Source organism: Ailuropoda melanoleuca, chromosome 6 (assembly GCF_002007445.2).
Source record: "Ailuropoda melanoleuca isolate Jingjing chromosome 6, ASM200744v2, whole genome shotgun sequence".
Taxonomy (NCBI): domain Eukaryota; kingdom Metazoa; phylum Chordata; class Mammalia; order Carnivora; family Ursidae; genus Ailuropoda; species Ailuropoda melanoleuca.
In genome coordinates this window covers 51,280,070-51,305,577 of record NC_048223.1, presented here as the reverse complement: position 1 = coordinate 51,305,577, position 25,508 = coordinate 51,280,070, and the positions used below count along the sequence as shown (strand labels likewise).

Here is a 25,508-nt window from a genome sequence, read left to right as displayed (position 1 = left end):
TAATGGCAAGTCAGCTTGCATAGTACAGAGGCTCGTCCTTAGGCTTTGCTGCATTTCTCTTTTGCCTGTACTTCCAAGGAAATGTCTGCTCGCCCGGGGAAGTGGTTTTCGTGCCTTAAGCCACGGTGCTTCTGTGGTTTCAAAGGAAAGTCTGAGGACTTTATTAGGCTCCCTGGAGCATCAGACTCTGAGATGGGTGGCTGTTGGAACTGGTCAGCTTCCTAAAAATATTCCAACTGTTGTTATTTTCCTCAGGATCCTGGACTTGGCGTTCTCAGTTCAGCCCACAAATGTAGTATTGATTTGCAAATTTGGGACTTCACCCTTGATGGCTTCCTCATTTTGGGGACTTTCTTCCTCAATTTTCAGCCACGCTGGCAGGCCCGTACTCTGACCAAAAAGGCTGCGGTTTGCTCTTTTGAGCTCCATCTGCAGTGGCTTGGGTTGGTTTCCTCTCATGCGATACGCCCTACAAATGTAAATTATCATCAAGTGCAATGCCCTTCCTTTCAAGGGCTAGCAGATAGTTTACTTTCCGCCTGGGTGTTTTCCCCTGCCTTCCAAGTTGATTTCTATATTCACCCACTGTTTATAATTGTTATTGGGTGGAGGTCGGCTCTGTCATTGGAAAACCAATCTCTGAAAGAATTTGTTGTGTGTGGTTTATTTCAGTCATTTTTGAAGAGGTGTCAAACCTCTTTCATTTGGAGCCTGAAAATGTCCTCAAGTCGTGTATAACGGATGAAACTGTTGTTGCTGGCCAATAGAGCATTATTTAAACACAAGACAGTGTTTATGAGATACTTAGTGTTTATGAAAAGAAATATAAGATGTTAAAACATAATCAAAGATGGGAAATTTGGTCATTATGCATAGGCTGATGTTAGATAACCATGTGAATTGAAATTAAACCTACTTAGTGCATGTACTTAGAGACCCCAGTATGTAAACATTGGAATTGCCTAATGTCTGCCTGGCAATTTCTGACCTGTATAGGTAACCTTAAAGAGAGGAAACTTCACTTTTGAAGTTTCTCACCACTCTGAATTTGAATTGAAATAGGCTAGGTAAGTTTTGTGCAGTTTGCAGAGTCCAAGACCAGAGAGAAATTAGGCCAACTTAAAATATAGCGTGCTCCAGGAAAAGTGACAGTGTAGTTAGAAACTGAAATTAACACCACCAGCATTGCTACAGTTTTGCTTTTGTGTGACCACGTTCACCAAGGTGAGATGTGTCATCATTACATTGGTGGGAGTGGTGAACATTTAAGGTGGCCAGAAACCTTTTTTTTTTTTTTTCCACTCTGTTGGCAATAGAATGTTAAATAGCAACAGCATTGCCGGTTTTACGTTTTCTCTCTCTCTAATGTTTCTTTGAAAAAGATTTGAAATATTGTCTAATCAGTAGATTTTTTGTTTGAAATAACTTTTTAAAAAGCTCTTTACAAAAAATGTGATCATCATATAAAAAAGGAAATCCCAATGGCCCTTGAATAACATGGGATTTAGGGACACTGACCATCCCCCCCCACACACAGTTAAAAATCTACATGTAACTTTTGTCTCCCCAAAGCATAACTGCTGTTGACCAGAAGCCTTCCCTATGACATAAACAGTAGATTAACATGTATTTTATATATTGTATGTATCACATACAATGTGTCTTAAAATAAAGTGAGCTACAGAAAGGAAAATATTTTGAAAAAATCATCAGAGAAGATACATTTACTGTACTAGACTGTATTTCCTGAAAAACCCACGTGGTTTTGTGAGGGTCAACTGTACCAATAGATATAAAAGAAGAAAATGAAATTAATGCAAATCCCTCTGCCAGGTGCAACCACATTGGGGGGCATACATCATTTTAACTTATTCTTCTGTTTTAATTTACAAAAAATGGATCACAGTGTATATATTTTATGATTTTTTTTCTGTCAGTTCAGGCAGTTCTATATGTGTGTCAGTGTTTGTGCTTTTATATATGCTGTGTGTATCTATTTAAACAAAAAAGAAATGGTTCAGGTACTTGTTTAAAATCCATCTAGCTAGCTAGCTTTGAATTTGCTAGGGCCTAGGTTAGGGAACTCTTTTTTTTTTTTCCTTTTTGAGAGAGCGCGCACCTGGGAGCAGGGGGCGGGCCTGAGGGGGAGGGGCAGAGGGAGAATCCAAAGCAGACTTCCCGCCAAGCTCAGAGCCAGATGCAGGGCTCCATCTCATGACCCTGAGATCATGACCTGAGCTGAAGTCAAGAGTCAGATGCCTAACTGACTGAGCCACCCAGGTGCTTCTGAGGAACATTTTATCATTAACTGAAACCACGTTTGTTTTTGTAACTGATAAGCATGAGAAAAAAGTGCTTTATAAGAGCTTCTACTTTGACGCAGAATGGGTTTCCTAAGAGTGGGTTTCCTGCCCTTACTCTGCTTACTGGCACATGGACACCACCTCTCTGGCTTTATCACATTGCATGTGGTACAGAGCTGCTCTGCAAAACCATGTTCTGCTGATTTGGTGACGACCAGGTGTATCTCAGTGCAGAGCGTGGTCTTGCAACCCCAAAGGCTTCTGTTCAGTCAGGATCTCAGTGCCAGCCTTGTACGTAGGCATGGAACAAGGCATCTTTCTGGAGTTCATGGTCTAGAAGGGAAGCCGACCTTGAGCTCGGGAGGCGTTATCGGGGTGCCAGGGGAAATGAAGACGCTCAGAGTCATCGGCGTGCATGGCAAGTGTCTTGGGATGTCCGAGAGGAGCTTCTTGGGGGAAAAGATGTTTAGGTTGCCACCTTCCCGAGGAGCAACAGCTAGGGAGGAAAATGGCAGAGGAAAAGTCTGGGGCTGTTTTCCGGGTGGAGGAGCCATCCAGGACAGAAGCCAGGATGTGCTTATTTGCCTCTCTTCCTGACAGTTTCCTTTTGCAGTCACTTTTGGAACATGGGGGCAATTTTTCCCATAATTGTCCATATAACACATGTCATCCATGTAAACTGTGTGGTAAGACGGGGCTGGACAGTTCTAGGAGTCATCATGGACACACTGTTTTACAGCCTGGTTCTTTGGATGTTCATGACTTGGAATAAACTAACAGTGAACAAACGAATCCCTTCAGTGTCTTCATCCAGGGGCGAGGCTGAGCCCCCCGCAGACTCGGAGCTTGTGGGGATGGCCCGGAGGTGCTTGCTGCCGGCTGGACGGCTGTGTCGCCGGGGCTAGCCGACTGCCACAGGAGGGCCAGGTCTGGCCGGAGACCTGTTTTTAGAGATGCAGCTCTGTCATCTGTGTGTCTCCTGTGGTGCTTTCGCACTGTGACGGCAGAGCTGAGTAGTTGCAAAAGATACCACGTACCCTGCAAACCCGACACGCGGGCTCCAGAAAGTGTGTGCTGACTGGTCTAGGCCTGATCCGCGACCAGACGCCCCACATCACTTCTTTATTTAGGTTGGTGTTTTTTCCCGGATTCACCACAGCCCACTTGGCTGTTCGGTCTTCTCGTCCCATTTCTGTCTTTTTCTCTCCCTTCCGACCAGTGACCCAGCTGAGCTAGCCAACAAGTGGGGTCAGACTGTGCCACCATCACTGCCAGCCTTTGTCTTCGGCTCTTCTCCACTGAAAGTTTTTTTTTTTTTAATTGTTACTTATTTGCGAGCGAGAGAGTGAGCGGGGGAAGGAGCAGAGGGAGAGGATGAAGCAGACGCCATGCTAAGTATGCAGCTCAGTGCAGGGCTCCATCCCACGGCCCTGAGATCATGACCTGAGCTGACATGAAGAGTCAGACGCTCAACCGACTGAGCCACCCAGGCGCCCCTCCACTTCACTTTTGATCATTGCTCACTCTCAGAAGTTTTTCCCATCACTTCTTGCTTCCTCGAGGCCCAGAGGAGAAAAAGCACAAATTTTGGCTCCAAGAAAATGGTTTTTTTATTTGTTTAAGTAGACTCTGCACCCAGCGTGGGGCTTGAACTCACAACCCTGAGATCAAGGGTCGGATGCTGTACCGACGGAGCCAGCCAGGTGCCCCTCCAAGAAAACTAAAGTTGAGCCCCTCCATTCGAAAGTAGGTTAACTTAGGCGTGTCACTGTACTACTCTGATCCTTAGGATCTTTTTCTGACAGTGGGGATCACCTGCTGCATGAGGGTTGTTGCAAGGATGAGGCACGTACGTGCTGTCCTATCTGTGATTCGTTCTTCTCTGCAAAACTTGCCAGGCTGAATGACCAGCTTTCTTCACTTAAATGCATCTGTAAAGAAGTTAATTTTATTTTTTTTATTTATTTTTTATTTTTTTAAAGATTTTATTTATTTATTTGACAGAGATAGAGACAGCCAGCGAGAGAGGGAACACAAGCAGGGGGAGTGGGAGAGGAAGAAGCAGGCTCCCAGCGGAGGAGCCTGATGTGGGGCTCGATCCCATAACGCTGGGATCACGCCCTGAGCCGAAGGCAGACGCTTAACCGCTGTGCCACCCAGGCGCCCCATGTTTTTAAATTTATTGTGGAATAAATGTGGTTTGTTTTTATTTTGAAATTTTTGCTCAGATGAACACTGAGGAAACTCTTCTTATTAAGTACGGTTTGAATAGGAACGCACGAATCTCAGATGATCTGCATTAAAGTATCTCTGTAGCTAAACCAAAAATCAGTGTTACTGGATGAAAGCCCGTTTAATGTATTTTTGCAGAAAGCACTGCATTTTGAGAGTCCGCGAGAGTTCCCACGCTAAGTCAGGAAATCAGAGACCTTTTTCTTCCTGGCTGACCGAGCTGTGGGTCGTGTTTTGGTCCCTGTACATTCTGTGGTCAAAGTCTCGCGCAGTTGGTCCCTGTACAGGCTCCCGCAGCCTGAAGGTCATGCGTACCACTAACGTGCATGGGCTGGCGTGTAAAAGCTGCGAAGCTACCGATGCCACGTAATGTTCTACCACGGATGGGACGTGCTACGGTAGCAGAGGTTACTTGTGCCCATTTTGTGTATTTGGAAAGGAGATCGTGTTTTTAGATCCAACAAGGAGAAGAAGGTAGAGGAACGACCTTGTGTTTTAGATGCCACTTGATGGTGAGCGAGAAGAGTGTTCTCGAATGACTCACCCTGCAGACACTGTGCTGAGCTGTGTCATGTGTGTTCTTGGGTCCCTTTGGGTTTGGGTTTCCTTTTCTGTAAAAGAAATAGTTACCTTTTTCACAAAGATCTTGCCACCCATTTGGGCTCGACAGCGCTCTGTAGAGCCAGGTGGGCGCGTGAATAACCCGTGTTCTCTGTAATTCCTCCCGTTATTCGCCCTCTGCCACATGAGGATGTCAGCTTCGGTGAGTTCGGGCACTGAAACATTGCGGAAAGAGCCCCATGCGTGGGGAGCAGCGTGTCTGCAGTGTTAGTGTGACCGTGTCAGAGCTCACACGCATGTAGAACACGGGTATGTGAGGTCCTGTCCTGCTCGTACCCGGAGAGGCTGACGTTCGTGCTGAGGACAGAAGCCTGCCGTTGGCAAGGGGGAGAAGAAGCCTTTATTCCTCCTTGCTTTGTCGTAAACATATGCTTATTCTTGGACTGAGGAAAAGATGAGGAAGGAGAATGTGGAGTGAAGGACCACTTCTTTTTTTTTTTTTTTTTTTTTTTAATTGCTTTTAGGCTGTGGAACGGTCCCGTGACTGGAGTCCAGGAGGGGTGCGACCCGGGGATGGAGGTCTAACCCCCTCTGTTTTGGTAACTCCCGCTGCTGGTGTCAGGGTGGTATCTGTACACACAAAAGCAAGTTGCTATTTATCTTAAACACAGAAGTTTCTAGGTGGAGAATGAACTCCGGTCTACATTACTAACAGCCTACCAAGTCACGCATTAGGGATCTCGCCGTCTACAGTGTTCGCTTGTTCAGATGAGGTTCCTTCTGCCAGAGATACGAGGAGGCATGACTTGTTTATGCCCAGACAGGCTCTGTGTATACAGCTCCTACCACAGGGCCTTGGCACAGGAGGGAGCCCCAGAGCACCTGTGGAATGGATCTGGGGGTTTAGGAGCACGGCTGTGTGAAGCAGTGGGATGGACGTCCTTACATAGTGTTTGTTTTGGGCCTCTTGATTTGCTTCCCTGGTTAACATTTATTTAAAAAAAAGAAAAAGTGGATCATTCCTAAGAAAAAGCAGCCTATTTTAGGGACATCTCCGTTTACTTAGAAAATACTATGCATTGCTTTTGAAAATGAATTGAACTTTTAATATGACTGTTTCCTCCATGTCATTTTTTTTCTCTTGCCTCAGAGCTTGCTTTTTACAAGTAGGAGCTTTCTAGTGTCATGGAAAGTTCGTTCCCATTTTTGTCCTTACAGAATATCTGATACCACTGATTTCATTAGTCCTGGCTTGAAGCTAAAGTTTGATAGACTTGGGTATAAAGAAGCCTGGGAACCAGGAGGTCCAGGTTGTGCTTCTGAGTGACCCTGAACGGGTAGGTCACTCAAGTGTGGGTCCGTGTGTCAGCACCTGTTGCCGAGAGGCGAGGAGTAAATTAATGAGGATTTTCCAGCTTTCAGATGATGTGATTGTAGATCTCCCCACACTTTTCTGCTGGTAGCAAGATGGCCTGTTGAGGTAAGAGGTTCCTGGCTCACCGAGTCAGTCTTAGCCACATGCTCTGCTTGAGAACCATTACTTGAGTTAATTTGTAAAAGCTATTGATACTTGCTCAGAAGATTTTAGAATATTTATATTTGGGGATGGGGGGGCATGCCTGGGTGGCTCAGTTGTTTAAGCATCTGCCTTTGGCTCAGGTCATGATCTCAGGGTCCTGAGTCCTGCTTCGGGCTCCCTGCTCAGTGGGGAGTCTGCTTCTCCCTCTCCCCCACTTGTGCGCGCGCATGCTCTCTCCCTCTCTCAAATAAATAAATAAATAAATAAATAAATAAATAAATAAAGTCTTTAAAAAAGCAAAAATAAAACAACAACAGCAACAAGAAGAATATTTATACTTGGATTTAAAGAGCCCATATTAGCAAAATGTAGATGGAACTTTGGATGTTTTCATTTCTGTTCTCAAAACCACTAATATAGAAAGTCTGCAGCTTGTCTGTCTGAACATGAGTTTTATGAAGTGTTCAGGCGTGTTACATCACCTTTAAAATACTGTTTTGTTTCAAGTGTTTTATGAGGGGTAGGATCCTAGCAGAGCTCCTGTGACGATCGAAATCCTCTTGCTGTTTCGGTGTGTCCGTGTTGGCATGCTGAGTAGTTTTGCAGGGCAGCTGGGTGACCACATCACCGTTTGTAAGACTGTTATTTCCTTGGTAAACATGTTCCATGACATCCTGTAAATGGCAAGAATGGGGTAAGAGGACATGTGTGGTAAGGGAGGGGATGGAGTGTCCGAGGCAGAGACAGCTGCATGGGAGGGTGCACGCCAGTGGACGGGCCCCCTCTCCTGGGCCCTGGCCCTCGGCCTCCCTCAGAAGCGTCAGGGACTCACATTGTGCTTCCCTTCTGTATGAGTTAGCTGTAGTCACAGAATGCTCCAGAACGCTGTCACTCCAAACAGAATGGCTTCATCAGGGTGTCAGCTGTCTCAGGGTTTCGGTGGGTCAGGGGTCCGGTTGTGATTCAGCTGGGTGCAACTTGAAGGCCGAGGTCAAAACGTCAGCCAGGGCTGCTTTGTTCCCTGAAGCTCAACCGGGGAAGGGTTTCCTTCCAAGCTTACGTGATCGTTGGCAATTTCTTGTGGGCTCTCCGACTGAGGGCCTCGGTTTCCTATTAACCGTGAGGTGGAGGCTGCCCTCACGTGGCTCTTCTTCAGAGCCAGCAAGGGGGCAACCTTATAGCAGAATGTAGCAGTCTTACATATATGAGGTAAACAAAGGTAGCCCATCATTTTTGCCTATTCCATTGGTTACAAGAGAATCTCAGGCCCTGCCCTGCTCAAGGGGCGGGTGTGACACAGCTGTGGGGAAGGAGAGTCATTTTAGAGGCGGCCACATTTGAGGCTGGCTGGGAGTGTGGATTCTTTGTGTCCTTACTCTCCTGTCTGTGCATTTTCCCTCTTCACTAGGAGCGTGCTTCTGGTCCCTTCTGCCTTCTTTCTTCACCCAGCCTGCAGAGAATTCTGTAACTGTGGGTGGCGTTTCCTCCTGTCTTCTGCTGTAGAGATGCAAGGGAAGGTGGCAGGGGTCTCTGCCTCGGTGAGCAGCTCCCAGGCGGTCAGGGCCCTGCCTGCATGGCTGGTATTTTGAGTGTGTGACACATTCCCTAGCCGGTGTTTCTAGGTCATAATGTGCTCTTTATAAAGGACCCGAGTGGGGTCTTTCCAGCTTTTGTGTTTTGTGGTCAGCGCTGTCTTTAAGCAAGTGCTGACCTCCCTAGTGAGTTCACTTTCCCAGTGTCGTCCTCTTAGGGGTTCTCACAGTGACCGTGCTTTAGATTTTAATTTAGAATCGTTAGTAGTTTTGGTCGTTTCACTCTTTGGCCCCGTTAACTGATCTTTGGTATCATTATCTCTTCAGTCATCTTGGGGTGTTTCTTGCCTTTCTCCCGCCTGCTCCTGGTCTGGGTCTGAGTCAGTCTTCAAGGACTGCTCTTCCTCATCGCCGAGCAGACAGTGTGGTGTTGTGGTTGAGAATCAGGAGCGAACCCAGACCACCGGGGTTTGAATCCCAGCTCTGCCGCTTATTAGCTGAGTGGTCTCAAGTGCTTGCTTCCATTTGTTTCTTTGTGACGAGTATTAACATTTCTGAGTTTTCCACTGAGTTTTTCTCTGATACGAGCAGCTGCTGCCCTCACTTCCTCCCACAATGGATACACGTTGATAATAGGAGCACTTTGCTCCTCATTACGAAATGAAACGTTTCTTCAAGCCTTTTTCTGGCCTCCTGGTAATGGCGGAACCTATTTGAGCTTATGAGGACACCTCCCTTTTTTGGTGAAATTGTTCTGCCACCTGCTTTGCCACCTCAGGATGAGGATTGTGGAGTGTTTTGTTTGCCATGAGCTTTATGAAACTGTTTGCAGGCATGATGTCCTCCAGCCCCCATCAGAACAAAGGGGACTTTCTCTCCCTCTCCCTCTGCCCCTCCCCCTGCTTGCGTGCTCTCTTTCTCAAATAAATAAATAAATCTTAAACAAAACAAAACAAAACAGGAGTGTGTTCTTTTCGGCTTTTACGTGACTGTTGTGAAATCGTAACATTGTATAAGCAGCATGATTAAGAAGTACTGGGCTGTGAGCAGCCTCAGCCAGGAGTTCCACATCCAGATTGTTCTGTGGAAGTACATCAGCTAAGTGAATTGCTTGTATTCTGGCGATGCTACCACCGCCCTGCATTCTTGGAAATGCACTTCATCTCCACCACCTTATAACCCCTTCCCTGCCTCAGTACCTGGCACGGTGTCTACTGCCAAATGGATAGTTCATTCACGCCACTTGTCGAAGTCACTTAGTCTTTTGAATAACCATAGTGATGGCAGATGACCAACTTTGAGGAGGAACTTGATTCTGCAAACCTATTAAAATGTTTTCCATTAAAGCGAAGAATGTGGGTCTTGTCATGAGACAGATTTTCTTGCGGGCATTGTATGCTGGTTTTGAAGGTAAAAGAGGAGTGGTCAGCCTATTACGAGCAGTCAGCATCATTGGAGTGAGTCCCAAAGAGGATGACGTAGGAGGGGTCAAGGAGCACTTTTTTTTTTTTTAAGATTTTATTTATTTATTTGACAGAGATAGAGACAGCCAGTGAGAGAGGAACACAAGCAGGGGGAGTGGGAGAGGAAGAAGCAGGGCTCATAGCGGAAGAGCCCGATGTGGGGCTCGATCCCATAACACCGGGATCACGCCCTGAGCCGAAGGCAGACGCTTAACCGCTGTGCCACCCAGGCGCCCCATGGAGCACTTTTATTCAGATAGAAAGTTCTGTTTAAAAGTTGCCATTGCTGGGGCACCTGGGTGGCTCTGTCAATTGAGCGTCTGCCTTCAGCTCAGATCATGATCCCATGGTCCGGGGATGGAGCCCTGCATCTGGCTTCCTGCTCAGCAGGGAGTCTGCTTCTCCCTCTCCCTCTGCCCCTCCCCCTTATGCGTGCGCGCTCTCTCTCTCTCTCTCTCTAATGAATAAATTAAAAAAAAAAAGCTGCTGTTGCCTCTCCTGTGGGGTTTTGTTTTGTTTTGTTTTTTTCTTGAAAGCCTGGTTGACAAGTCCATGCTGTTGTTGATGAGGCCGTGATATGAAGCTAGCCGTGGCGATGGGCTGCCTACTCTTCTCAGTGTGGCTGTCTTCCCCACACATGCCTGCTGAGTACTTGGCATTGCACACCAGGAGAATTAGCACTGATGGAAATGATTCATTCCCTCTTTCAAGAATTTATCATCAAAAAAAAGAAAGAAAGAAAGAAAGAAAGAAACACAGCACTGGTCTGCAGAGTTCTCCAAATGCACAACCAGAGGCTTCTTTGTGCACGTTAGTAAAGACGGTCCGCTAGGACGGGCGTTCTTGTTGGACGCTCTGCTCAGAACAACTTGGGAAAGTTTGATGTTCTTGTCAGAAGACTCCCGAATGCTCACATAAGGGAAAGGGTCTGAATTTAATGGACTGTAAACAGGACTTGCAATTGTGGCTGTGAATTTAATAGACGCCCATACTTGCCATTCGTAAACACGGTATTTGTGGTATGTCTTGTGGACGTGTTCTGTGGTGGGCACTGTATATGCATTCTCTCTAATCTACATAACTTCTCCCCACAGTACGTGTCATTGTCCTTCTCTTCCAGGCCTGGAAACTGAGTTTTGGAAGGATTCAGTATCGGACAAACATCACTCCAGGGGGACACAGCAGAGGTGTAGTTCCAGCCTATCTGTCCAGCCCTAGTCCAAGCTTCTCCGCTGTCCATGGTTTTGAAAGTCTTCTGCGCCGGGTGACCAGCATAGAAAGCTCTTGCTAGCTGGTGAGCACGGGGCTCCTTCCTCTCGGTGTTGGGTATAATCCCGAAGTCCCTGACTTTTGAGTCCTTCCCTGCTAACTCTTAGTGATGTTGGTAAGTTCTTTCCTTTTTCCTAGGAGGCTCTCTGGATTGATGTGGCATTTGTTCCATTCTCTCCTTTCTCTGTGGCCCCTGACTCTTACCCCCACTCCCCCCACACATGCACACACACACCCTACAGGTTTGGAAAACTTGAGCCTTCTGTCTATTTTATACCTGAGGTGACAGTGTCTTTTTTCATAATTAATATGAATCTCTTCTCTCTGAACAACGACACTGAGGCTTTGGGTGAGGAAGAGTAACAGGGGCCCATCTTGTGAGTCTGACCCACTTGGAGCCATATATTCTTTTTTTTTTTTCTTTTTTGATGTAAAGTTCCATGATTCATTACTTGCATATAACACCCAGTGCTCCATGCAATACGTGCCCTCCTTACTACCCATCACCAGTCTAGCCCATTCCCCCACCCCCCTCCCCTCTGAAGCCCTCAGTTTGTTTCCCAGAGTCCATAGTCTCTCATGGTTCATTCCACCTTCTGATTACCCCCCCTTCATTCTTCCCTTCCTTCTCCTACCAATCTTCCTATTTCTTATGTTCCATAAATGAGTGAAACCATATGATAATTGTATTTCTCTGCTTGACTTATTTCGCTTAGCATTATCTCCTCCAGTCCCGTCCATGTTGCAGCAAATGTTGAGAAATCGTTCCATATGTTCTTCACATAAAATGAGCAATAGTTGCATTTTACCTGGTGGAAGTGGGGTGTTTTCATTTGGGGCTCTTCTGTGAAGGGGAAGAAAGCAGAACTTCTTGCCCCTAGGTTGTGGACCCTAAAATGTTATGAAATTAAAAAACAAAAGTAAAGCATTGTTCAGAATGCCTTGCTCTTGGAAGAGGGAAGGCCCTTTGCTGGGCATATAACATTACTCCATGAATTATATGAATCTCCAATATTTGAACTGGACATATGGATAAGTTAGCAAGTCTGGTCATTGAGCACAGGTGTCCCAGGTCCTCGGATGATACCCTTATTGGATCAAAGCATGCTTGACTCGGCAGATTTTATCTTTCATCTTATTTAATCCTCTGAACCCCACACAGTGTAGTGGGGAGCATTGGATCGTCTTTCGGAAAAGTAGAAATTGAGGTGGGGAAGAGATGAATGGACTTTGCCAAGGTCGTGTGGCTAGTAGGATGTAGGACTTTGAACCAAGGTTTTCTCTATGTGGTATCCTTCTGTTTGTGTTGGTGGTTTGGGTTCCCCAATGATTGATCTTTCCTGTTCTGTAAGTTTTAAACAACGTGGGAAATAGAGCATGGATCAGATGGGAATCAACATAGACAGTACTGGTAAACCAGGATTGGAGACCTCACAAGCGTCTCTGAATGTACAATGTGCATTTGACTCCAGCAGCCTTGACCTCCTAGACCTCCGGTACCAGCTGGGCTTGTGGAGAGCTGGAGGGGGCCCCAGGCTGACCCGCTCGGTGCTCTGCATGGCTGAGCCCTCAGCCAGTGCTTCTTCGCACACTCCCAGGCAAATCTGTCACTCACCTCCCAGAAGAGTGCAAGGAGGGGCCGGGGCCGGGAGAAAGAAAACTGGCTTAGTCTGATACTGCTTCCTCCCAGGAAACAGACTAAAATCTCTTCTCAAAAACATAGGCAGGGCATTGGAGGCGCTTTACACCCCAAACTCCAGCAGTTGAAATATACTGCTCTTTAAATCTTTTTTTTTCTTGGGGTGCTCTCTCTTGTTACTGTGTCCTTCCTTTTTGATTTTGAAAGGAAAGGAAGAGATGACTATTTTTCTCTCTGTTTTGGTTATAAAGAGAGGAAAAGACGAATGTAGAAATCCAGAAATGGTCTTGCTGAGACCTGTGACTGATCAGACCCCTTCTCCTCGTGACAGGTGATGGAAGTGTGCTGGAGCAATGGGAGAAGCTGGTAACTTCTAGGAAGCCAAGATGACCAGAATTGTTTTAAATCATCAGTAAGTAAAATTTTCTTAGCCTGTTGGAAGTCTTTCGATTACCAGTAAACGTTCTCTGAGAAACCACGGTAAAAGAGTAGCTCAATCAAACAGCTTAAAAGTCTGAGTGAGAAAATGTTTAAAAAATAAATATCCAGACACTTCAAAAAATTGATGCTGACATTTGTGCAATTATTGTGTCTTGGTAAGCGTGTCCTTTTAAGTTGGGTGTAGCAGTTGGGCAGACAGAGCATAAGTACTTAAAGGATGAAAGGAGGATTCCTTTTATATTAACGTTGGAATAGCCCTTCTCAAATACAGACATTCTCGTTCCCATTGGTTCAGTGAGCACCACGGCTTACCGACCATGGGTGCACATGTTTTGGGAAGTCCATGTGAATAAGCTTGGTGAATATGAATCAAATTGAGCTCTTTGTCCGCTTCCTCCCCACATCCCTCTTTGAGTCAGTCTATCTCATTTTTTACACATCGGAGGCCATTACTGATTGCTGATGATCTGACAGTTGAATGTGGTTGCTTCTGCTTTCATTATGAGGATGACAATGTTAGGATGTGGGGTTGCCGAGTGAAAAGATTGTATATTTCTGAGTCAGACATTCCCCGGCCTGACACTCGCCTTTATGCTTTAATAGCAGTTAGTTACGCAGCTTCTCAACCTCTGTGTGTTGGACTCGATCATCCCTCTCATGAGAGGAAAGACCAGGGGTCATACGCTTTGCTCTGACTGGTGCCTATGGGGCCACAATAAAAGTACAGCTGACCCTTGAGCTGCCCAGGTTTGAACACACAGGTCCACTTGTATGCAGATTTTTTATCGTATGATACTTTAAATGTATTTTCTCTTCCTTGGGATTTCCTCTGTAACGTTTTCTCCAGCTTGTTATAAAAATACAGTCTGTAATACGTAGAGCGTACAGGTCCCGTGTTCTTGGCCTGTTGATGTCATCCGGTAAGGCTTCAGTCAACAGTGGGAGATCAGAAGTTAAGTTTTGGGAGAGTCCAAAGTTACTCTTGGATTTTTGATTGTGTTGGAAGTTGGTGCCCCCAACCCAGTGTGGTTCGAGGGTTGCCTGTAGTTGCTTTCCTTCCTTATATTTATATGGTGATGTACAGTGGACAAGCCCATATTTGACTCAGACTGACCAGCTCCACCTCCTTGGCTTCTGTCAGGCTGTGGGGGGTCGTTATTGCGGGCATTGATGTGCAGACAAATGTTAAGAGTTGGCCAGCCAGGAGGAGGTACCGGGAGGGGGGATCAAGGGAGAACGGACGGAGGATGGAGAGAGAACTGGAGGAGGATGAGGGGGAGGACAGAGGGAGGATGGGAGGAAGGCTGGAGGGAGGATGGAAGGGAGGATGGGAAGGGGGTTGGGAGTGGGGACGGGAGGGAGGACCGAAGGGCGGATGGTGGGAGCACAGACAGGGTTGTAAGTGTTTGTTGATTTCTGTGGTGTAAATACTCCCCACATGGCTGATTTCCCACCAACAAGGTCAGTGCAAGCAGAGCTCAGAAGTGGTGGGCAGGTGCGCCCCAGGCACCGTTTAATACCAGCCACACACGGTAGTGCAAGGAGCACAAGCATAAACCATAGTAAAACAGGAAGTGGTGAGTTTTGAGTATTTACTACCTTTACTTTTAGTCTAATTTATTTTAATCATATCTTTATGTAATTTAACTTTTAACAATGGCTGAGTTGAACACCTGGCTTGCCGGAAGCCCCGAGAGTCTGACAGTCTGCCCTGGGGGGCTGGTAGGACAGCGCTGGCCGTAGATTTCCTGTGGCGAAGACATCCTTAAGCCACAGTTCTTCAGTTATCTGTCTCGGCCCTGGTGGTATGTGTTTGGGATTGGGTTGGTCAAAGCAAGGTTTGCTTTTGAATCTGTGCTCAGAAGCTCGCGTTCCCACGCTCACCTGGCTTCTGGAACTGAAGAGAAGCTGTGAGACCAGTTTCGAGCATCAACCACTTTTCTTAGATGTGTGACCAGAGCTCTCTGGGTATTAATCCAGCTCTACTTGCCACGGCACCCTGGCCTCTCTGGCTGTGGAGTGACCGTGGCTGCAGCCAGTCAGACTGTCCGCTCCCTTCTGAGTTGTCCCTTTGCTGTGCTCCCTCGAACCTGCGTTGCGTCAGGTGGGGACACTTCGGGGACCAGCAGCCAGCATTCCTCCTCACCCACTGTGGCAGGTAGCTTTGCTTTTGTTCAGAAATTAAGTTTTAATGAAAGTGACTTGTCTCCAGAGAGAGAGAAACAAAACAGGACAATAACTGGGCGGTTTGGAATTCACACCGGCTTGAAAAGCAAGTGAAGTGGAGTGCAGAGCGGACGCTGGATCAGGTAGCCCGCTGTTGCCTTCTGCGTGCTGGGGGCCCTTTCGAAGAGAACAATTGGAGCCTGAAATTGCTAAGTAACAGCTCAGATTGTGGTGGTTGTTTTTATTTTAAATCTCACCCACCTAGCTCTCAAAACACATTCTTTATTGAACCTAAAAAAAAAAATGCCTTGGATATTTCAAAACATTCGTTGGTGTCAGTTCCCTGCAGCTGACTTACATAATCTTAAGACATTTATTTCCCTTATTTCCTCCTAAAACAATAGATATTTATAGTTCCTACTGAGTCAAGGACTGACTTGGATTATTGCAAAAGCAATTCTTGTCCCTTTCACGCTAAAGCCAATGGATGGAAATCTGAGACACTTGCCTCTGGATGAAGAAATATTGACCCGTGTCTCAATCCAGATGAATCAGGGTGTGTTTGGCCGCACTGAAAGCAGACTTAGGACATAACCAACAGAACAGCCTCGCCACACATAAAATATTCTGATTTATTATTTCTCTCCCCAGAAGGCACCTGCTGCTGTTTCTGGACATCCCCAGTGTAGACGAGTGTTTGATTAGAGAGCTGTCGGGTATGTGGTCCTCAGACGTGCAAATGTTCCAGCCATGGATGGCGTGCCATCAGCACACTCAGTGGTGTGCTCAGTACTTGGGAGTCCTGGGTTACGAGGGTCAGTTCCAGTACAAATAAGACAGGCTCATCCCAAACATAGAAAGCCGTGATTCCAAAACAGATGTGGCCAATGTGATAAGAGATACATTAACTATTCTGGAAACCACCTGGAGAGAGAAATTACCTGTGTGGCAGGAGTGGCGAGGTCAAGGACACTTTCAGGAGCAGATGACATTTGCAGTGGGTATTTAATGATTAATGCCTTTTAATTAAAATACCAATTTTTAAAAATTATAAAAGTTAACCATGCTAATTGGAAAGAACTTTAAAACTGTGAAAATTATTAAGAATAGGAAATTCATCAATATTATCACCACCTAGAGATACCATTATTAACCTTGTGGGTTGTTTTTTTTTTTGGTTTGGTTTTGGGGTCTTTTGTTTTTTGTTTTTGTATTCTGCCATACTCTTTCTAAGCCTGGATGAGATACGTACTTTTTTTCTTCCTAAACTGGGTTATTTGTTATAAACATTGTTTTGACACCTAATTTGATTGACAGGATACGGAAACCATGCCACATTAATAAATAGACACCGACATCCTGTTTGTCATTGTTACAGAGCATTTCACGTGTTACTTTGTTACGTGGTCTGTGATGTATTTAACCAGTTCCCCAGGAGTGGACATTTTGGTTGTTCTCCACTTCTCATTCTAGAAAGCACACTAGGGTGAACATCCTTGTGCACGCATTGGGTGCACCTCCCCAGTTCTGTGGGCAGGATCTTTGAACAGAGTTGGGGCAGTGCTGAGGGAACATTCTAGCTAGAAGAAAGAGTGTGAGCAGAGAGGCAGAGGTGGGAAAGGAAGATCTCAGTCTGGGGAAAGGCTCGAGTTGTAGTTGAGCAGAATGCTAAGAGAGGAGAAGGGGCGCTAATTGGGGCTATAGGTGGAAGATGGGGCTCTTCTATGCCAAGCCCTTTAGTCATTCTCAGTTGGGAGCCAGACTGGAATCTACAGCCTAGTTCAAACGAAGATTCTGAGTATCTTCAGTTTTCCTTAAGTTTCGTTAACCTGGGGAAGAAGTAATTAATTAATTTTTATAGATAATAGATAATTAGATAATAGATAATTAATACTTTTGCTTTCCAAAACTTCTTGAGAGCCTTAAGAAACCAACAAATCGGGAAGTGAATAATTAATGGAAGTCGGGAAGAGTGTGTGTGTGTGTGTATAGAAAAAACTGTAAGATTACAGGAGACTGTGGTTTTGAAAAGTAAAGGAAACAATATTAATTCATGTATTTTATACACTTATTAACAAACTATGGACAAAATGTAAAGACAGTTTGGGAAAGATATGGATTTGGAGACAAGTATCATAATTTAATAATAATACTGTCTTCTATTTGCTAAGTGCTTTTTTGTGCTCGTATGTTTTAAATACATCGTTTAACCTAATTTCTCAAAAACTTTCTCAGGAAGAGTGCAGGATTGTCTCCATTTTGCAGGTGAAACGGAGGCCTCCAAGGCTGGCTTTGGGGAGGTGACACCAGACTTGGAGTTGGAGTTCAGGGGCTGCTGGGGCCTTGGGCAGGTCCGAGGACTTTGCTGGGAGGGTTGTAAGGCCATAGTAAGACCTGGAAGGTGATGCAGGGGAACCGCTTTCTGTCCTAGGATGGCTGCTTTCATCATCGCCGAAGGGAAGAAAACACTTCCTCAGCCGTTTTCTCTTCCCTTTGTGGTAGATCACATTGTTGTTAAAACATTTGTTCCTTCCTACCCACCCTCCATCTCTGGGAGGATTCTACTTTCCCAGCCCAGTGAGGGCTGCCCCCAGTGGCTGTCTGGGCCATAGGACTTACTTTGGCCAAAACAATGTGAATAGCGATGACACATGCCATTTCCCAGCAGAAGCTTTACACTAGACCTGGGTCCGCCTTGTCTCTCTTGTCCTTGCCATGAGACCCGCATGTCTCAGTCGGGGTTGCTCCTTCTCCTTTGGTCCCGTTGAAGAATACATGCAGGCCAGCCACAGCTCACCTCCAAGGAACCAAAGAGAAACCAGGAATAATAAGACCTTTCTCTGTTGTTGGCCTCCAAAATGTTGGCACTCTTCCATACCGCAGTGAGTTAGCCTGAAGCCATACAGTCCCACTGTCGTACTGCAGTCCCTCTCTTGCACTGAAGGGACGAACCCTCATCACACATTATCACTCCCAGTAAGGCAAATTACTAGGTACTTAAGGTTGACCGAGTTACCCCTTCATTTTGTTTCTTTCTCTTTCTTTTTTGAGAGAGCGAGACAGAGTGAGAGAGCACACGAATGGTGGGGAGGGGGACAGGGAGAGGGAGAAGCAGACTCCAGACTCCCCACTGAGCAGGAAGCCCAACACAGGGCTCCATCCCAGAACCCTGAAATCATGATCTGAGGCAAAGGCAGATACTTAACCGACTGAGCCACCCGTGTGTCCCACTTCATTTTGTCTCTTCAAACACTCGTAGAACGTGTCTGAGGTCAAGGTCTGGACATCTAGAGGTTTCAAATAATCCAAGCCCTGACCCCAGCTTAGGATTCTTCGAGCTCGGCATGACTGGGAGCCGTGTATCCAGCAGCTGTGAAACGGGGCACATGGTTGGGTCACAGAGACTGGTGTCTCATGGTCACCCGCGGGCTGTTGTGTGCCGTCCTTATGATGTCCTTGGAGTGGCACTGCCCTCCATCACTCTAGCTCATCTTCCCTCTCCTCCCCTCCTGCTCAGCCTGTGTGTACTGCACTGTCTAGGTTGTGCTAAATGTTAGACTTCCTTATTCCCATCTTGCATTTGTAGTGAAACAATTTGTACCGACTCATCTAGATTAATGTATATGTCTTTTCTTTGACATGTGTCGTAAACTGTTCAACCTCACAGGTGACATATCTTTTTTTTTTTTTTAAAGATTTTATTTATTTATTCGACAGAGATAGAGACAGCCAGCGAGAGAGGGAACACAAGCAGGGGGAGTGGGAGAGGAAGAAGCAGGCTCATAGCAGAGGAGCCTGATGTGGGCTCGATCCCAGAACACTGGGATCACGCCCTGAGCTGAAGGCAGACGCTTAACCGCTGAGCCACCCAGATGCCCCCACAGGTGACATATCTTAAATTTTTTCCTCGCAATATAAATTGCCTAACATGTTATTACAACAAAATTAAACTCTTAGTAAATTACTGACTGTTTTTGTTGATCCTCCCCCCAAGTTATTGGTTTTTTTTTCCTGTGATGTATGAAGTGGAGGAAATTGTTGTCAGAGCGCTGCTTTGTGTTTTCCCCTTATGGTGTCTGATGTGAGAAGGCTCTGTGTGGACTTGGTAATACCTTACCTCAATTTGGAATCATTTGGAGTTGACCTGTCGTATTTCAGATCCCGTGTCTAATAAGCTGACAGGTGTTCCAGGGGCTCTAACTTGATTTCACGTTTCCTAGTGACTCGTCCTGGCTTTGGACCATGGTGTGGAACCAAAAGCTTGGAGAGTTGACTAGTCTGACTAGTAGTTTGTGAGCTAAGACAATGCATGATTTAGCTACTCAGTCATTCAGCGATTTTCTGTCTGGCTGTTTCTGACCACCTCTCCACGTTGATTTCAAAAGGCACACGGCTAATTTATTATTCAAGTCCCATCTTGGACCAAGGGTTTTCACAATTTTCTGTCCAACAAGCACAGAAAGGGGTACAGCTTGGGTCAGACAGGAAGGAACACTCAGGAACTGCCCTGGTGTATTGGTAATGGTCTGCTCTTAAGGTTGGGTGTCAGGTTCATGATTGTTGATATTAATATTATTTTTCCTGACAGATACACTAAATATATTTTCTTGTATGTATTAAATACTATATAACCAAAAAGATTTTTTTAAAGTTTAAAACACAGTAAATGCTGTTAAATGCATCCATTGTGGTTATATTGGCAGAAGTGAGTCACATCAGTTATTATTACAACTTTAATTTCCTTTAAAACACCTTAGATGGGCGTTTTAGTAGAGTGTGCCCTGTTTTTTCAGTAGGGCACAATAATTTTATTTTGAAGGCACTGTTTATTGACCTTTGATTTTCAGAAGCTCTTCATGTAAATATAGGCAGTGGTACAGCTTAGGGCCCACCCAGAGAGATATTTTCTCTTGTTCTACCACAGAGAAGTGTCGTCTGTTAGGAAGGATATAGAGGGGCGCCTGCGTGGCTCAGCCCGTGAAACGTCTGCCTTTGGCTCAGGTCATGATCCCAGGGTCAGGGGATCAAGCCCCATGTCGGGCTCTCTGCTCAGCTCAGAGGGGAGTCTGCTTCTCCCTCTGCCTCTGCCTTTAAAAAAAAAAAAAAGGGAAGGAGATAGGAAGTTAATGTCTGGTTATTGACATTGACTGGCCACTAGTCCTTCTCTCTTTTGGAGGAAAACTTCTGTGTTTACAGTCTGAACCACTAGCCCTGTCTCCTCAGCCATAAGCCCACGCCTGCCTGGCAGCTGTGGGGGTCCGACGTCCTAGCCCCAGCTTCGGGGTCAAACATAATATGGCTTTGAAGCTGGCCCTACTCGTCTTAGCGGTTGACTCTGGGCTCAACACCTTCTTGACCCCCAGTTCACAGTGGGCTCAGTACAGCTGTTAACACCTACCTTGCTGTGCTGTGTACACGTTAACGAGAAATAATGTGTGTGTGACGGAAGGCACCGTCATGACTAGATCCTCAGTAAATGATTAAATTGAGCATGTCTTCTGCTCATTCTGGGTGGAATTTCAAATACATTTTCCTGCAGGAACAATGTGAAGAATGAGGTTTGAGTACAGTATTAGAAATATTATAACTAACGTTATACTTGCGATCAATCATAAGTTAAATAGGCTTTTAAAGACGGGCCAGAGAAGCCAGTGTCTACGTTTTGTCTCGAGTGAAATGCATTTCAAGTGCCACATGAGAGTTCCTTGACTTCAGACTTGAGAAGCAAACTTTTAGAATGTAATGTATTACCAGGCTGAGGGCTTGTTTAGATAACCTTTTGCTCGGACATAAAATGGAATTTGACAGGCAGTAGTGGTTTTTGGGCAAATGAGCCCTTCTTTCTACTTTGGGGAAGTAAACTCACCTTCTGGAGACCTTACTGCTCTTCCTGCCAGTCCAGTTAGGTAGTTCTAGGGCAGACTGGCCAGACAGGAGACCTTGACCATTGGGTGGGTGCATGGCCCCACGGGGAACCAGTGTGAGTTTTCCCTGACACTCTTCACAACTCTGAAATAGTACCTCTCGGTGGCAGAGCTGGGAATTAAGCGGAAGAAGACAGATTTCAGGAAGGGAGAATGAAACCAGTCTATAGAAGAAGAGGTGCCATCTGGTCCTGGTGGGGTTCATGTTGAGTTGGTCCTAAAACCCAGGTGCCCCTGTGGCTTTCCTTTTGCTGGGTTACATAGAGCCAACACATTCCACCTTGCTCTTATTTATTCATTTATCTTTTAATTTTTATTTTTTTTAAAGATTTTATTTATTTATTTGACAAAGATAGAGACAGCCAGCGAGAGAGGGAACACAAGTAGGGGGAGTGGGAGAGGAAGAAGCAGGCTCATAGCGGAGGAGCCTGATGTGGGGCTCGATCCCACAACACTGGGATCACGCCCTGAGCCGAAGGCAGACACCTAACCGCTGCGCCACCCAGGTGCCCCTATCTTTTAATTTTTAAAATTTTATTTATTTTCAAATTTAAATTCAGTTACTTAACACAAAGTATTATTAGTTTCAGAGGTAGAGGTCAGTGATTCATCAGTCTGACATAACACCCAGTGCTCATGCCATCATGTGCCCACCTTGCTTTCACTGGGGATGCTTCAAGTGCCATTTCTGTTGCCTGCAAGCTAGAGAATGGTGATTAATTCATTTGTTTACACTTAGCATATTTAAGAAGTTGTGTCTTTGTCATGGCAATTGTAATAAATATAATTACATGGTAGGACAGCTGGTTTATGACATAGCTTTTTGAGAACGATGGTAGCATTTATTCCTATTTCATAAAAGCAGAAATGTATTAGCACTGATCAAAGGATACTAGTGACTGTGTGTGTCTGAGAGAGAGAGAGAGGGAGAGAGAGAATGACTCTTAGAACACACTGATGGTCACCAGAGGGAGGTGGGGGGGATGGGAGAAACAGGTGATGTGGATTAAGGAGCGCACTGGTGATAAACACCAGGTGATTGATAGCAGTTTGCTCTAATGCAAACATCTTACAATGTTTGATTTTAAACCATATAAACAAATACATCCGATGGTTCTAGTAGTTACAAGTTGCCTTGAACTGCCTTTTGCTACCATTTCTAGTGAGGAGCACTAGTAGGTCAAGAGTGGGTGTTGGTGACTCTACCATGGACATGGAGAGAGACGTTTATCTTTAAGGAGGAATTGGCCAAATGTGTATATATGTGTGCCTTACTAGAAGGGGAACATCAAATGAGTTAATGCCTCTGTTTTCTTCAGTGGGTTAGTGTTGGAGGAACTGAGATTTGATGTGATGACACCCTTTTGTAAACTCTGCTTCCCTTTAGGAAGTTTCCGATTTGCTCTCTCAGTTGTAGAGTTCTGTATTGTTGGAACATGACATAGAGAGCAAAGAAACACATCTGCCGCTTGAGTTCTGCGTGCCAACTGGTTTGAACAGCTATAATATTTGCTTCTTGATGTGTCAGCAGTCAGAATGAAGTTTTCCTTTCTCCTTTGTGGCTGTTCTCGAACTGTGTATTCAGAATCGGCTGTGTCCTGGGCAAGGGGGAGGGGTGTGGGGGTGTTGGGGTGTGGGTGGGATACAAAGCCTTTGAGACACAATCTCTTCCTCAGATGGATTTTTATCGTCTGGCCAGAGAGAAAGGTCAGGGAGGGATCTCGAATCAAAGGAAGACACTAAGGTTGTGTAAGTCAGTGTCGAGATGGCAGGATAAAGAATTAGGTCTGCAGGCATCTGGAGGGAAGGAGGGCTCTCCAAGGCTTGAGCCAGTGGGGAGGGTTCCAGGAAAAGGAAGGGTCTGGAAGGTTACTGCTAGTATGAAGAGGGAGAGAAAGTCTACAGCCAAGGGGTGTGGTGTGGGCCTCCATGTGGAGGTGGTACTGTAGACACCAAGTAGACCAGTTGCCTTATTTGATGGTGGGGGTTGGAAAGGTGGAGGCCAGCATTTGAATGACTGAACATCATGGCATTGGGCCCACGGGCTAATCGTCACTTTTTCTTGAACTGTATAACCATAGACTGTACTACTGATAGTTTGGTACTGTAGGCAAAAAAGACATCTAGAAACTACTGTGAGAACATTTTAGCAACATTGGCAACTGTGTCTTTACTTTGGAAGCGTAACGATTATTGTAAACATCTTTCAAGTGCTTTGAGTTAGTGATTGCAGGTGGACGTATGTATGAAGCCCTTCTTCCTGGACAGAGCACCCATTCTGTGAATTTTAAGCTTGACTGGATCCTAGGCAATAGAAACAAAGTAAATTATCTCTCTCTTTTCTGGATGGCTACCTTGCCCTTCCTCTTTCCTGTATCTCAGTGTATCTGTGTATGTCTACCCAGGCAGACAATTGCATTTTTCAGACTGCAGGTGTTAAGTTTCCTGAGTTGCTCACATACACATGGGTTTTATCTATACAGCCTTCCCATATAAAAGAGCTGCTATTCTTGGTGTAACAGCCAACATAGTATCAGTTTGGCCAGTATAACTGGTTATAATAGTTTTGTAAATAGAAAATCACTGTGCTTAAAAATACATATTAATTTGCATGAATGTTTGAGAAAAGTTGCCTATAAAGCAAATGTCTTCCTTTTGATCTCTACTATAAAACCATAGCTGTTTAATTGATAGAGAGAGGGAAGGTTTATGACATGGTGGCTGGATGTTTATCCTGTGATGGTGATGATGCATTGGGAGCTCAGAGGGAGGGACCTGGCAGCTGGAACAGCAGTTGGGGGACACTCAGCCTTGGTGACCTGGCATGGGGGAACGAATGCATGAACCAGGAATGGGAAGAATGGTACAGCTACGGGAGACACGGTAGGAGGCTGTCATCATACCTGTTGATAGTGAATTCGCGAGAGAGAGAGAGAGAGAGAGAGCTCAGATGACTCTAGAATTTAACTTAAAGCATCTAGGACGATGAGATTACCTTTATGTGAGAGTCAAGAGAGACGTCCAGCTCTGTCATCTAGACTATGGGCCAATTTGTGCGTATAGCTAAGGATAAATGTGAGGTTATAGGCTTACCTTGCGCCTGCCCTTTTTGGCCATAAGTTGGTCTTTCGGGTGGAAGAATTCTTGGAGCCCTTCAGAGAGATGACACGGTTGACTTAGCGCTGGGCTCCTGGTCACGTATGGGCACAGCTGGGATTAGCACCGGAGCTCTGGACTCTTGGTGCAGTACTCTTTCCACTCTTCTGTGCTGATTTGGAGAAAATCCCATTTTAGAAAGGGCGTTTGATCTCAGTTTAGATCTGATCTTTGGCTGATGAGTATTTTGAAGAATTTTTGGCCTATAGAATGTATGATTGGTTCTAAAAAAGTACGAGGAAGTTAAACTCAGGAGATCTTCTCCAAAGCCAAGAAGGTTTAATTTGTAACTTAAAAAAAAAAAAAAAATTCCTAACCCCACTAGCCATTAACTCATTTCTTAACTGGTTGATAGGACCTAGCAGTTCTGGAGTCTTCTGTAATTTCCCAATCCCCAGTTACCTAAAGTTTCCTTTAAATATTTTTATTCCATAATAATGTTTAGGGCACAGTAACCCAGATGGAATGAGTATTTGCAAAATCACTCTTTTTTAAAAGTTGGTTTACTGTGGCATAAATGAAATCATTTCAATTTTAAGCTTTTTATAGTAAAATTCCTGTTCTATAGTAAGAACACCAAATCCAAGAATCCTAAATCAAAAGTTTCTTTATTTTTATTTTTTGTTTTTTTACTGCTTCAGTAAAGGACTCAGACCACACAACACCAAAGTACTATTTCAGCTCTAAAGTTATTTGGATATTTTAATATTAAAAAGAATTTTTAAAGAATGATAGGCTAGTTTGTCCATATTTTTGTTGGAGATTGATTCAGAACTCAGAGGGACAGGACAGCGTTGCTGGAGCGCCCGATGTATGTCGAACACTGTGCCCAGTGCTCTGTGTGTATTATTACATATAAGCCGACCCTGCAAACTATGTCAGGTGGGCATTTTACCAACCCCCCTACCCCCACTGCGGATAATTCACTTGCCCAAGGTCATTCGGTGTCAGAGGTCAGATCCGAATCTGCCCTGATGCCCAGTCCCATGCTCCTTACATCCAGAATCGCCTCCTAACTCAGGCACTGAGGCACTGTTTCTTAGAGCAACGGAAACCAACCTACCTCCACGGATCTGTCTGTCGTGAGAAGATTAGTTCTTGTTTTGAAAGAGTTTTTAAAGAGCCATCGACTGTTTCTTCCAAGAAAACTTGGAAGTTGCTAAGGCTGAAGTTCGGGAAAAACAAAACAAAACAAGTTCTTTTTTAAAGGCTGATATAAATCAAGACAGGAAAGTTCCGCCTTAGCAGACAGTGAACACGCTTATTGGTTAGGATCGCCCGGGCTGACTCATTTCTTTTTCGC

At 45.2% G+C, this 25,508-nt stretch overlaps 1 protein-coding gene and 1 long non-coding RNA gene across 9 annotated transcripts in view; one reads left to right on the top strand and one right to left on the bottom strand.

Moving 5' to 3' along the window:
* The window catches only part of SGMS1 (sphingomyelin synthase 1), a 262,265-nt gene that overhangs the window by 141,386 nt on the left and 95,371 nt on the right, over positions 1 to 25,508 (top strand). For 5 of the 7 annotated variants that reach the window (XM_034662373.1, XM_034662374.1, XM_019794256.2 and 2 more), the window contains 2 exons: positions 10,731 to 10,904; positions 12,850 to 12,930. The gene's annotated coding sequence lies outside the window, so the exon portion shown is untranslated. Of the gene's footprint in view, positions 1 to 10,730; positions 10,995 to 12,849; positions 12,931 to 25,508 lie in introns of all 7 variants that reach the window. The other 2 variants (XM_019794258.2, XM_034662375.1) reach the window with 1 other exon arrangement.
* On the bottom strand, positions 16,509 to 25,464 carry LOC105235441. 2 transcript variants are annotated; one of them, XR_002141727.2, is made up of 4 exons: positions 25,269 to 25,464; positions 24,143 to 24,317; positions 17,745 to 17,922; positions 16,509 to 16,954 (listed from the first exon to the last, which is right to left on the bottom strand). It is a non-coding gene; the product is annotated as an uncharacterized LOC105235441 (long non-coding RNA). The 2 variants fall into 2 exon arrangements; XR_853747.3 differs by lacking the exon at positions 16,509 to 16,954 and adding an exon at positions 17,312 to 17,616.